Here is a 14,308-nt window from a genome sequence, read left to right as displayed (position 1 = left end):
GGCATACCGGGAAGCAAACTATAGAATTTTACGTAAGACGTGTAGGCGCCACCACCTTGGGCTGTTAAAGGGACTGAAGACAGATTTTTCTCGACCCAGTTTTTTACGCCGCCATAGAAAGCTCACCCTTCGTAGTGTTTGCAGCTGCAGTGGTTAATCCCACAAGCGTGTGGTTATTTTATTAGCAGTATTTTTCAATCTGAAAAGCCCCTGAACTGTACATACACGTCCTCCAGCAACTCTGTGAAGCAATAGCAATGCCGATAGCCCTCCTCGAATTATGCCCAAGGTTTTGCCTTCACAGGAGTGGGCGAAACTGTGGTTAACCACCTTCACATTAACATTTTCGACCGTTTTGGAATATAAAAAGCAGGTAGAATAAGTTTTGCGAACGCTAGTCTTCACGTAAGATCTCTTTACTGCCTCGCAAGCTAGGCGCTCGGGGCCTCCGCAATTAGTTCGGCAACGTGTCGCCGGAGGTAATCTCGGAGGCCACGAGGTGCTCTTTGTACTTTTCCAACACGTCGGCAGGTGCCGCTAGGCCCTCGGCTAACAACGTTCATGCTGCCGCTCATTAGAATCGGGTCATACGTCAAGCAAAGCTCAGTGCAAACTTATCCATATCTGCACGTTTTACGGTAAAGAAGATTATAATAGAAAGTGTGCTGTATTTCAACACTGATATAGAGACAATAGCATACACCAGTAAAAGGTCACGTGATAGGTACATGTGCACGTTCCCTTTTTTGCCACCAGTGGAGCCAAAAGTCATTTTGAGTGAAGAAATAAAAGTAGAAATCCACATTTCATGAGAAAAGCAGGGTTTGTTTTAGACAGTACAATAGACAATCCTTCTGTTAGTGGGGTTATCTCAGTTCATGTTTTGAGCGGTTGTCGGTCCCTTTAAACAAATGTTTACATATTTTTGTATATCGTGACGTGAATTGATAAGGTAGGGGAAACGTTGAATGCACCAACCCAACCATTTTTATGTGCATGCGTCCACCGCAGCACTGTTCATTTAGTTGTTAAAGACATAAAAGGGCAAGGTTACAGCCTGATATGGTGGCACCGAAACCCATCCGTCAAATAATCTATACTTGCTATGCTGTACTATACACAGCTATGCTTTCTCTGTTTTTATTAGCAAAACTAAGGCAGCCATATGCAACCTATCCTGTGTGGCCTATCAGTTATATGCCACAGAAATTGGGTTAATCCCACTACTCGCTGCTGGTCCACTAAAAATGACGGCACCGGTTAGTTCAACAAACGGGTATGTGCCATAGAAATTTGCGCAGCCTATCGGAAAACTATCATTATAAAGGGGTATGTGTCACAGAAATTGGGTGAATCCAAGAAACCCACAGGGGGGTGTAATGCAGAAGGTCTCCATCTATAGCTCTGTCAAGCAAAGAATTGGCTTTTCTCTGTCTGATCGTGCATGTCGATCGAATGGAAATCTGTTAACGTGTTTTTAACGTGATGGCGTTAAAGAGCTTGTTTCGTAAAAACTTCAGTGCCGGCGGTTCGTTGTTATAGAAAAATCAGCGTTGACCGTGAGAGAATATTCGAGGTAGATGCAATAAAGAAATAATGAAAGATCTTTGGTGCGAGTGGGACCGGGGATTTTAACCTGCGGCCCCTCGCTCCGAGGTGCGATGCGTTTAGTCGCTCGGCCACCGCGTATACATCCTCTAGCACACTAACGGCCAGCTATTTATATACACCATTTACCGTTGGTGGTACGCAAATCTCGGAGGGGCTTCAGCGTGGCAGAGGCTTGACTATCACCGCGTGATGGCGCAAAGGACCCATGGGCGCTAAAGTATGGGCGCGCTTTAAATGGCATCGCCCCGCCGTATTTCGTCGCGCCACATGTATATAGGAGCCAGCTCCTATATACATGATCCAGACTTTAGCTTTCCTTGCAGCACTGTTTAGGTGTCCACCGAGAGACGAAGCCGGGCCCGTGCCCCGCCCCCCCCCCCCCCCCCCCGAAATTTTTTAGGGGCGAAGCGCCTTAAAGCGGCACCCGTTCGTCCCCGTCGTAGTGCGTACCAGTCTTAACGCTAGTACCAGATCTTGACTTCCAAGGTGGTGCCGGTGGGAGATTTCTCCTGTGCGTTGTTGAACAATAAAAAATTCGTAGCGTGCGCGTTAACTAAAAGCCGACTTCTTCTGTCTCTCGCTCCCCATTAGCAGCCATTGTTTACCTCCACAAGCTAGCGCCTGGTGAGATTTCTCCTGTGCGTGATTAAACAAAAAATTCACAGCGTACATGTAAAATTAAAGTGAGCTGCAAGTCGCCATGACTCTCATCGACCCTTTAGTATAAACCGGCCGATCTCACGTCGTTGATGATGTACTGGGCGTGAAGCTGCGCGACGCCGCCGCCAAGATCCTGCCGTACGAGAGCTTCGCCCCACTCATCATCATTCACCCCGTGGATATGCTGTGGAATTTTTTTCTGCCATGGGATACAGAGCACAAAATGACACTCGACCACACTTACCTGCCCGGACTCCACGTCGGATCAAAACCACCTTTTTTTTTATTGCGCTAGCAATTATATGAACACTCTCGACGGGTTTCCGCCGTTGCCGTCATGTCCCGTATAAATTCTAAATTGATAACATCCCCCCCCCCCACGCATCGTATGTTCTACCGGGGTAAAAGCGCGCGAGCGGAGGCGACGAACGCGGCTGAAGCTGAGACAAAATGAGCCGGCCCATCTCCGTTGCTCGAAGGGCATCACCCTGCTTGGGAGGCCTGCCATCGAAGCAGAGAGGAATGAGGCAATCACGTTTAACATTTCATCACATGATATCGTGGCCTTGTCACGTGAAGATGTCATCACATGGTCATGCGAGTTTTCCTGCCATAGAGTAGTAATGCTACTCGTTGGATGGACACCAAATTTTTCGCTTCATTTTGCACTAATAAGTACAGCACCATCATCTCCTGACATGAAAGAAACATCTATCATTCAATTCCTTGCATGCAATAGATCGTCTCTGCCTCAAAGATGTCGGTGAACTGACGCACACTGTTCTATGCACCGAGTATGTGCAACAAATACACTCTAGAAGATAAATCAAGCCCTGCAAATAAGTTTCACCTAGGGCCTACTGCTGCTCGAGTAAAAAGACAATGTGCCAAAAAAAGCACGGTACTCATACGAGAAGGAGTGCAGATTCAATACCAAAAATGGACAATTCCATTATTAGACATGACGTGTTCTAGATGGAATACAGCCACAAGCGTGAGGCAGCACGCAAGTTCAAAGACCAGGCTGCTGCGACTGCTTGACAAATCACCGTTTTGTACATCTTATAGTAGCACTTATGACAAAAACATCCTTCATGAAATTTTGTCCTTGCATGTTTAAAGTATTCGCTTTAGCACAAGAACTACGTCGGTGACCCTGTGATTGAATTTCACAAGGAAGGGGTCTTACTGTGCTGAGACCTGGTGCTAAATATTTATTGACCGAATAGTTTTTTCGTCTTCCGTCATTTCACCTTTTGCCACTAATGGGTCAAACACTCATTGCTAATGAACACAGATCGGCCACTCAGTAAGATGCACAACATGAAATGTAGCAAATATAAAATGAAAAATTGCAATAATATATTTTCTGGCATATAACCCGCCCCAGCATATAACTCGCACCCCTAACTTTAACTCCACACACGCACAAAAAAAAAAGCGTATAACTCTTGCATATTACCCACAGCCCACTTTTTAAGCACTTTTCTGTTTTTTTTGGTGTGGCTTATATGCGAGAAAATACGGTATTCCCCTGTTCAAGTAAACTAATTCCTTAACAAATCATATGGGTATCATGTACTGCATTGCATGTTCACCACATTTATAATTCTAACACCCTCTTTTAAATTGCACAGCGTCATGAACAATTGTAGAAAAACATGACTGACACTTGATCATGTTTAGTTGAAATGCTCTTTTTTCTTTTTATTTCTCTTTTCCACTCAGCAAACTCGAAAGAAAGAGTGCTGCCCTTGCTGCTGCAGTATTTTGTAACTGTTCGGTTTGTACAGCTTTCAGTCTTTCAGTATCAAAATATCACTAGAGATGAACTCGACGAAATGCTGTTCCCAAAATCACTTTTGCAAGCAACACTGAGGTGACATCACAACGACAGCCCAACTTGCAAGCCTGCAGCCCACAAGGTTGCGATACAAGCAGAGACAGGGAAATTGATAAATTAAACGTCCAAATCAATACTCAATCAATGCTTCAACTGCATGACTAACCTACTGAAGCAAATAAATCCAACAGGAAATCAGGCCAGCAAGAGCATTGGGGCATTAATTGCTGTCTTTAACTGTGGTGTAGTAACTGTGACAATAATTAAAATGAATGAAAGTAGACAAAGTCACCGTTTTCAATGGTCGGATCTGAAGCCACAAACTTCAAATTGCGCGTGGGTTCGGATCCCACCGACGAAAAGGCTGATTTTTTGTCCACTTTAATTTACGTCAATTAACGTCACAATTGCTGCATTATAGTTAAAGACTACAATTAACGTCCCCTCTGCTTTTTCTGGTCTAACTGCCTGTCGGATTCATTTGGCTGTGTCTAATGAAGAAACGAGCCCCTTGAAAAAAATTAACGAAGTGAAGTTACACGAGCAAAATTAGGCAACCTTCAGTGTCCTGCACACTGCAGGAATTAAAAGAAATGATTGGATATAAACCGGAAACAAAGTGTGACTTTATTTGCATTATGTGGCCACAGAACTTCAGCAAAGGTATGTGCACGAAAATATATGGCGAAGTAGCAGATAAGGATAAGGACAAGAATAAGGAAGCTAGCCCATCCTCACAACTTCAAGACAAAGGCGGCAAGGACACGGGTGCTCTGCATGCGCCTTACCCACTCCTCGATTTTTATCACAGTATACAGACAAAACGTGCACAAGCCAGAAAAAGACTAGAAATATCTCGTGTATACCAGAGAACCTTGAGCTTGTCTAGTTTACTACCATCGAAAAAAATGTTGAAGTGTGTCTGCAAAGTGATTTTTGTTTCAGCTTTCTATCGAACTAGCTTTCATCACACTTTTCAGCTAAAATTCATCATCGATCATCGTAATTCTCGGCCTGTTTTAGTCCACTGCCGGAAAAAGGCCTCTCCCTGTTCATTCTATCCTGTGCGAGCCGACTCCATTGTCCCTGTGAACTTCTCAAATTTTGTCACTCCATCTAGTTAATTCCCTGCCTTCCCCAACTACGTTTCCCATCCCTTGGTAACCACTCTGTTGCTTTTACTGTCCACCGGTTGTCTGTTCTACGCCTTACGTGGCCAGCCCAGGTTCATTTCGTTCGCTTGATGTCAACTAGAATATTTGCAACCCCTGTTTTTTTTCCTGACACATTCTGCCGTCCTCCGATCTTTTAGTATTATTCCTATCATTTCACATTCCAGTGCATGCTGCGTGGTCCTCAACTTTTAATTAATTTCCAAAAATAGAATGAGGAGCACCATTTTTACTATTTCTTTTTTCTGACAACTAGAAAGCTAAGCCTAGAGTACCTTGCACTACACCCACTTCAAAGTTTTTCATTTACATAAAATGCTCATCACGCACTGCATTTTTTTTAACCTAGCCATATCTAACTGCAGCTCACTTTTCATATCCTCCATGAACTACGTAACTACGGCAGTTAGAATCACAAAAAAGCTTTGCACGCTTCTACATGTAGTAGGTAGTTAACACGAAGGTGCGTGGGAGCATACGTTTAGGCGTTGATGTGACCGCGTTTTTCTGCACTACCAATTCAGTGCAGCGTGAAGAAAGAAAGTTGACACTTCAATGCACTCAAACACAGACTCTTGCAACACCTCATGCAGCACTGTCCAGAACTAGTGTAGAAGAATCTATGCAATGTGTAACAAATGACGTGTGCCAGCATGAAAAATTAGAATCTGCGTAGCTTGCACATAGCTGCAAGTTGACGAGACAGCGCCGTATTGCTGACTACATTAGGACCCGAGCTACGCAAGATGAAGTTACATGCAATATTACAGCACTTGAATACTTCTGTTTGGCACTTAAATAAATACAAGGTGTACCAGCAGGTGACCTACTATGAGCCTGGAATGTCACGATTTCTGTACAAATTCCTCGACAATCTCACTTTCCTAGGTGTACATGGATGATAGACACGTGCTGCTATCACCGGTGACTGCTCTCTCGATGCTCTAGCATAAAAAAAAAGTTGGACGTCAACCCTGGTTCCAGGCTTTGTCAGCCACGCATAGTGTCACTCCTGTGGTCACAAAAGCCATGCCAGTGTACGTGCCTGTAAATAAAGAGAACATGCGTTGGAACACGACGTAAGGAAGTGCAAGATGCTTTCGGCTTTTGTGTGCGAACCAGAGAGATCGGTGTAGACCAGCAGCTCTCGAACATTTAACCGTTGAAGACCTCTGCGGAACCCATGATGAACAAGCCACATTTTATGAAAGATTGTGCACAGAAGGTTGGTCACGGTGTAGAGGGTTACTAGCATCGTTCTAATGTGCTTCAGTCGCAGTGCCTACATTGCTCACTGTCAGTGATCATATGAGAAAGCTGTGTTCTTTATTTTTTGTTTATTTTTATTTTCTTTATCCCTTTTTTTATTTTTTTGAAAGCTAATAAACTCTGTTACTACATAGAGTCAAACCAGCGGGCAATGCTGTGAACACGTTCCAATTATGCATCACTTTCAGCGTAGAAAGTCACAGTCTTCACTCTACACATATAGCGATACTCACGAGCGCTGGTGGTCGTTTCACCCAGAATGCGCCCAGCCAAGGTAACGAAGATGAAGTTGAGAGAATTGGTTAATGGCACTGCCAAGGACAAGTCTGAAAGGAATGACGAAATTGCCATTTAGGTGATCACTGTGGTAGAATGCTACGCAATGCACTTAAAGGAGTCATGAACCACTTTTCTACGTAATCACCGAATGGCCTCAGATCGAAATTCATTGCCTCACGAATCGATTGCCACAGAACCTTTTCCGTGCAAATTGAATAAGGACGAAAAAACAAAACAACAGGACGGGCATCTCTCTGTTGTTTCATGAGTTCTTTATCCTCGTTCAATTTTGCAGTGAAAAGTTCCTTCAGTTATGAACCAATACCAACAAGCTCAAACCAAGATACCCCCGAAGTGCTGAACTCATCCTCAAAGTTCTTATTAATGCTCGAGCAGCACTACTCGATGAAGGTGAATGAAAGGAGGTAACTTGACAGAATATATCAATCAACCTGCCAACCTAATTGACGATTAAAAGTGAGCTGAAAGCACAACAGACACACAACAGCTTCTCATCTTCAATTGTGTACCAACTGGCCCAACTCTCAACATTGTTGCCCACCTGTTTGTTATCTCGCTAAAGCATTGTTAAAAATTTGAACCAACTTGTCCGCCTATCTGCTATCCACTTTCTCAAAGCCAGAATGAATGATAGATATACTCCGTTTCATACATCAGGTGCAATGCTTTGGAAGCTAGCGAGGCTTCTTACGGTAGACACATTCGCACCAAGAAATAGTTGTGTGATTGTACCACCTGTGATATGATTTTTTTTTTTTTGCTTTTAGACTGAGTAATAATGAAGGTGCTTTGTGTTTAGAGAACTAAACAAACCCTGTTATTTATACAGTTGTCAATAGGTTGTTCTGGATCTCTTGTTTTCGTATTGTGGCCTCCGGGATCAGTTACGGAAGTGTGTAGCTGAAGCCAATCGCAGAGGCTACGTTTGAAACAATGAAGTCTCGCGTGGACTTACACATTTTGCTGACTGAACTTAGCACATAGTTTCCACAGCATAGCACCTGATCCATGAAACGGAGTAAGCTCTCAGAAGCAAGACGAGAAAAAACTTCACGTGTAGAGAAGTCAGTAAATCTCACCACTGACCTGCAGACCCAAGGGCCAGAGCATAAATTGCGACCCCACTTGGTTTATTAGGAATGGCATCAACGTACTGAAAAGCACATCGAAAATTATAAGCCAATGTTACACTCGTTAGCAACAAGCTCATGAGGCTCTCGAAGGTTAGGCGGTGGTCACCATCCGCGGACTGGATATTGCGCAAACTGTGCAACACCGGATTCATGATTGCAAGCTACAATGATGCACAGGTACTCAGAACAACGTTCCCAGAACAAAAAGAAAGGTCCCCACAAGACAAACTAAAGTGGACAGTGACTAAGCCTCCACTGTCTGAAACAGGCCTTAAAGACACTAGAAGCAGACCTAACCATAGGCATGCGCAGAGGGGGGCAGGGGGGTTGGTCCCCCCCCCCTTCCTAGTCACCTAAGAAGAGGAGGGCGCAAAGTCTGCCCCATACATTGATTTAATAGGGAGGGGGGCACCACAACCTTCGCCCCCCCACGAAGGGGAACGCGGCACACGCCTATGGACCTAACCATAATATTCACCTTTCTATCATTGCCAGAAATGTTTCCAGCAACTTTAGGGTTTCAGTGGACCATAGATACAGTGATCCCATCAGTAAGCATTAAATTTTGTTAACTGACAAATATCCCAGTGTTATTCTTCCGTTATCTTTGGGTATTATGAAGAGGAACACAATCAATCTTTACTTAAAAAGTGACAATACTACTTTGAGCTTTTAACACAAAGTTTGCTGTTGGGCAAGCTGTCGTCCCACAACAGCAGCATGAATTATTGTGACGTATAAAGAAAAAACACACCCACACACTCCACTGTGTATTTCACGGCGTTCTATCTGATTGTTTCTGATCAGACAGAAGGCCACGAAACAGACAGTTGGAAGCTGAGTGCTCTCCTGTCTCTTCATGTGTCATGTTTTTCTTTTCTTTTTATGAGTCACACTAATTCAAGCTGCTATTGAGTGTCTAAGCACTTACAGTACCTTAGCAAACCAAGGAGGCCCACACTCTGGAATAAACACAAGTGCTATCCTTTAGCATGACCATACGCTCTGCAAGGGTGCATTTAGTTGCCATAGGTCACCAAGCCCAGTGACATGTAAGTTTCATTGTACAAGCTCAACCTGCGCATATCTCCAATCACAAAGCATAAAGCCGAGATGGCGAGAAATTGTGGAACTAACATAAACCGTGCACATACTAAACATTCTGACCTGGTTTGTTTGTTGAGTAGTTGCAGCAAACACTAGATGTATGGAAAGAAAGAAACACGAGGTTACTGCTGACTGACAACTGATGTTTATTGGAACCCTCGGCACAATATATAGGTTAACTATCTGCAGTTTTAAAACTGGTGGTCACAAAGATTTAAAAAAATGTTTAACCATGTTAAATAGAGTGGGGCTTTGTCATGTAGGCAGTCAGGAGGAGGAGGAGAAGAAAAACGGAAAAACAGGGAGGTTAGCCAGTTCTCAGACGGGCTGGCTACCCTGTGCTGGGGAAAGGGGAAGGGGGAGTGAAAGGCATAGAAAAGAGACGTTACAAAATAAGGAGAAGAAAGAAAAAAAAAAAAGAAAAAAAGATACGATAAACGACACTGCTTAAAGTCTGTCTATGAGACTAGTATTGCGCAAAAAGCGCAACAACGCTTTCAAAGCTTTCCGTGCCGAGGACAGTTTCGGCCAGTATCCTAAGATCTTTTCCTCCGACGGTGGACAATTGTCGAGTCTATCAACACTTTGGACAGTTCTTCTCTTTGTGCACTGAAGCGAGACACTCACAGAAAAGACGGGCGATTGTCTCCTCGCAGCTACAGTTATCACATGTCGGGCTGCTGGCCATTCCAATTCGAAATGAGTAGGCCTTCGTGAAGGCCACCCCGAGCCACAGGCGGCACAGGAGCGTCTCCTCAGCTCTAGTTATTCTCGATGGAAGACGGAGCTGTAGATTCGGGTCCAAGTTGTGAAGACGGGCGTTAGTAAATTCTGTCGAGTTCCACTGTGCCAGTGTCAGTTCACGTGCAAGTGAACGAAGCCTTGTTGCGGCGTCCGTTCTTGACAGCGGTATAGCTGCACAATGGAAAGCATCATGGGCAGATCAGGCGGCTTCATCAGCACGGTCATTTCCGTAGATACCGCAATGGCCCGGTATCCACTGATAGGTTATGCTGTGCTGCTTCTCAATGGCGCGTGATAAAGCAGTCTTATCTCAGCGACTAACTGTTCATTTGGTCCATGACGATAAGGTGACATAATGCACTGGAGGGCTGCATTGGAGTCGGAGAAGACTGACCACGCCTGTGGCGGCTCTTCAACTACGAACTCTAGAGCAGCACGGATGGCGGTGAGTTCTGCAGCCGTCGATGATGTCAAATGCGACGTCTTGAACTTTATGGTGACGGATTTCTCGCGTATAACCACTGCCCTGCTGAGCTTGTAGAAGAAACTGAACCGTCAGTGTAACTGTGAAGGTGTCCACTGTGTTTTTCATGCAGGAACACTAGAGTGGCTTGTTGTAGGGCCAGATATGACGACTGTTTTTTCTTTTGTATACCGGGAATGGTTATCAGGGCTTCCAGTGGATGTAGACACCACAACGGCAACGGCGGTCTTGCTGCGTGCGTGAAGTTCGTGGGAATCACTGCGCGATGCGAAGCAATAATACCGCTGAACGCAGAGTGTGCCTAGCAGCTGGAAGTGAGGCGAGGTGGTGTGATGGAATCCGGGGCATGTCTTATGTGCATTCTTAAAGTATTGACGCGAATGTATGTTGTGATCGGGTAATCACGAGCGATGACGACAGTCGCTGCTGAGAACGCGCATCTCGGAAGCCCAAGGCTCAGTGCTTGTGCTTGAATCGACAGGAGTACGCGTACGTTTGTTCTTTGGGTCCTGCCCAGTACAGGTAAACTGTAGCGCATGAAGCCGAGGAAAAGAGCAGTATACAGTTGAAGCATCGCTCGTACAGATGCACCCCACGATTTTCGCGCAAGAAACCTTAGGACGTGTGTGATCATGGCGAGTTTCTTTTTCATGTAGGCGATCTGGGGGCTCCAGGACAAGTCGCGATCTATGATTACTCCCAGGAAACGGTGGGTCTTCACATAGCTGGTAGTGCGCCCATTGATTTTGATGACGTATGGGGTCATTACCTTGCGCATAAACGCAACCAGTGAGCATTTCTCAGACGACAGTTCCAGTCCCCGTCCTTGGAGGTAGTTTGCCGTCAGTGTAGCCGCTCGCTGAAGCCTGGCTCGTACGTGTAGACGTGTGACCCCTGATGCCCAGATGCAGATGTCGTCTGCGTATATTGACAGATGCACGACCGCGGAAGAACCTCAACAAGACTGATGAGCGCAAGGTTAAAGAGTATGGGGCTCAGGACTCCACCTTGAGGTACGCCGCGACAAGTACAATGTTGCGTTTGTACCACTTTTGTCTGAACAAAGAGGTTCTGTCCTTCAAATAGCTGTAAATCCAGTGATAGACGCGGCCCCCGATCCAATGTTACCCAAGGCGTCCAGAATGGCTTCATGCAATACATTGTCATATGAGCCTTTCACGTCCAAGAACATTGCCACAGATAATCTCTTTAGGCTTTTTTGTTGCTGTACCGACATGACAAGGTCAATAACATATCTATAGAGACCGTCCACGCCGAAAGCAATCATAGCATCAGGGTATATGTCGTTGTGCTCCAGGTACCACTCTATGCGAGTCAGTATCATCCTCTCCATCACCTTTCCAAAACAGCTGGCAAGCGCGATGGGGCGATAGGAGGCCAAGTCCAGAGGAGATTTACGTGGTTTGAGCAGGGGGACAAGGCGGGGACAATCCGTTGCACCACGAGCCGGTATACAGCTAGGAGTGTATGCCAAGCTGCTTTACCGAGGTTACAAAGGGCGATGTAGGTGAAGGCAGTCAATTTGCTTCTGAGATAATGCCACTGACGGAGCGCTGATGCAAACTGTGCCTTTCGTTTTTATGACGATCGCCTCGATAATTACACAAGTGTCCGTGTTGCTTCTTTTAGCAATCACTTCAGCGCTGTCGAAGAGAGCTTGGCACCCACAATTCCAAAAATGGGCTGAAAGGTGGCCTTTGACTGCGCATGCTTGGACACTGTTTGCAAGTTCTCTTGCCCTATCGTTCATGCAGCGCCCTCTCTGCCCTATGTACACAGAGTCACAGGACAGTGGTATGCTGTATACTACACCTCTGGTTTGTTTGCTTCAACCAGTGGTGTAGGGTGGTACACTGGGCACATGCAGTGCCTGTTTATTAACATGCCTGTGTCCTTTGCCTTCTGTGTGCACGGTGCATTTAAAACGTGAACTCATGCTGCTGTGGCTGTGTCCATTCAAGCACTGGTCATGCTAACCACTACTCTACTATGCGGCTTCGGCTCTTGGGAATTTGCACACCATGCAGCCTTTGCAAGGGGTGGCGAATGTGCACATATTTCGAAGGTTGCGGATGACGGCAATCTCGTGTGCACAGCAAATGACAACGCAGACTCGAGAAGATCACATTATTTCCTGTTTTAGCTCGATGCTGTCATAGCAGCCGAGTTTTATGTTGATGAATCACTCCCAGTCTAATGAATGTCAATTCAGTTCTATGGAAGCCTGAAAGGTGGAGGACATTTATGAAGGAAAAAAAAAATAGCCACTGTTTGTAGCACAATGCTACAACACAATTTGTACAAATTTCACAGAAAGAAAGCTTCCCAGTTGATGAAAAAGCCATCGTGGTCTTGCCTAAGGATTGCATTTTTTTACAAGAATGGGTCCACCTTCCCCATGTTTGATCAAACAGTTATTCCCCGGTGTGTGTTTGTGCTTCCACAGTTGTTATGCCAATCAACCAACACGGCTTGGCTCGACCTTGACCAAACTATTTCTGTGTGCTGTGTATGGACACCATGAAACGTCAGTGCATTGAACAGAACAACAAAAGCTATATACATAACATATAATTCTTCTTCTTTCCTGTGACGCTTAAAATGCCTGCCCTGAGTCAAAAGGGATTTGGAACACATTACTTACTCACTAACTAACTTTCCAGTTATTGTGATTACTAGGATAATGTCACAATAATAATGTGCTAACCAACAACATGTATGTATCTTCCATGTAAACATTCCCACACCATTAAAACTATTCAAGCAGCGCCAATCTTATCTAAGACGTATTGAGAGCCCCAAACATCCTGTTCTTTCACGTGTGCTCTAGCTGAAATGTCAGGTAAGCAATCAAGCCCTTTTTTACCTGCGGCCTGGTGGCGAGAAGAACTTCACTTCACGAGCCACTGGCGCAGCTTGCTCCATGCGTTTGATATCCTCCACGCCTTGCCTCCTCTACGCAGTGAGTGGAGCTGAGAAACCCCACAGGGCGGCCACCGCCACTAGCCACAGTATTTGGACTGCAAAACAAGAACAAAGGCGGTAACTAGGTGCGCTGCCTTAGGAAAGCGAAGTCGCACACAACGTATTCGAATGCAAATAGCACGCAACGATGATGTCATGCCAGCGCTTTGGTTGAAGCTAATTGCCCATGTTTATCGCCTTCGTTTCATACAGTTACAGCAAGTCAAAACACAACATAATTGTTGGGGTTTTACGTGCCAAAATCACGATATGAATATGAGGGACGCACCCGTGGTCCTTCACACGTGCACCTAATCCAATACAGGGGCCTCTAGCATTTCGCCTCCGCCGAAATGCGGCCGCCGCGGCCGGGATGCGATTCCTGCGACCTTTGGGTCAGCAGTCAGGCAATATGACCACTAGAGCACCGGCAAGTCAAAACAGTTCTGAGTCTATCAGCATCAGTGCAGTGTATGACAGCGAAACTTCATAGGTGACAAGTGTGGGCGCGATGTAGAGGATAGATGGATGCAGTAAATGAACCGTGAGGCGTGGAATAGAATACAAGAGGCACACGTAGCATTATAGCTGGAACTTGCTTTAGGATTACACTGTCGTGCACATGCAAAGTAACGGGAATTAACAGAGATGACATACCAGGGTCAAGCATCTCGACAGCGCTTAATTACCGCGCAGCACAATTACCGAATGTTCACTGAAACGCCCGGCAATTATTACGACAGCGCGTTTAAATAAAGACTTCATTAATCCACGAAACACACGAGTTCTTGTGAGGCCCTTCAGAGTGCTCTTTTACGATTGCCACCATTTGTGCAGTCGCAGTTGCCATGGTTATGAAAGCGGTGTTTTAAACATGGCGACCACGACGTGTTCGGCCATGGTTCGGCGCTTGCTGTGTACATGGCCTTTGAGATAAGTGACTGGTATCTAAATAATCGGGCATTATCTTTTTAAATGCTATGAGTATTACGCATTACCA

The 14,308-nt window shown here is 45.3% G+C and overlaps 1 pseudogene; it reads right to left on the bottom strand.

The window, feature by feature from the left end:
• Positions 1–5,200: 5,200 nt before the first annotated feature.
• LOC119407210 (transmembrane protein 234 homolog) lies at positions 5,201–14,083 on the bottom strand (annotated as a pseudogene).
• Between the last annotated feature and the right edge of the window lie 225 nt (positions 14,084–14,308).

The sequence above is a fragment of the Rhipicephalus sanguineus genome, chromosome 10, assembly GCF_013339695.2.
Source record: "Rhipicephalus sanguineus isolate Rsan-2018 chromosome 10, BIME_Rsan_1.4, whole genome shotgun sequence".
Taxonomy (NCBI): domain Eukaryota; kingdom Metazoa; phylum Arthropoda; class Arachnida; order Ixodida; family Ixodidae; genus Rhipicephalus; species Rhipicephalus sanguineus.
Note: the sequence above shows the minus strand (reverse complement) of the source record. Positions and strands in the feature narration are given on the sequence as shown.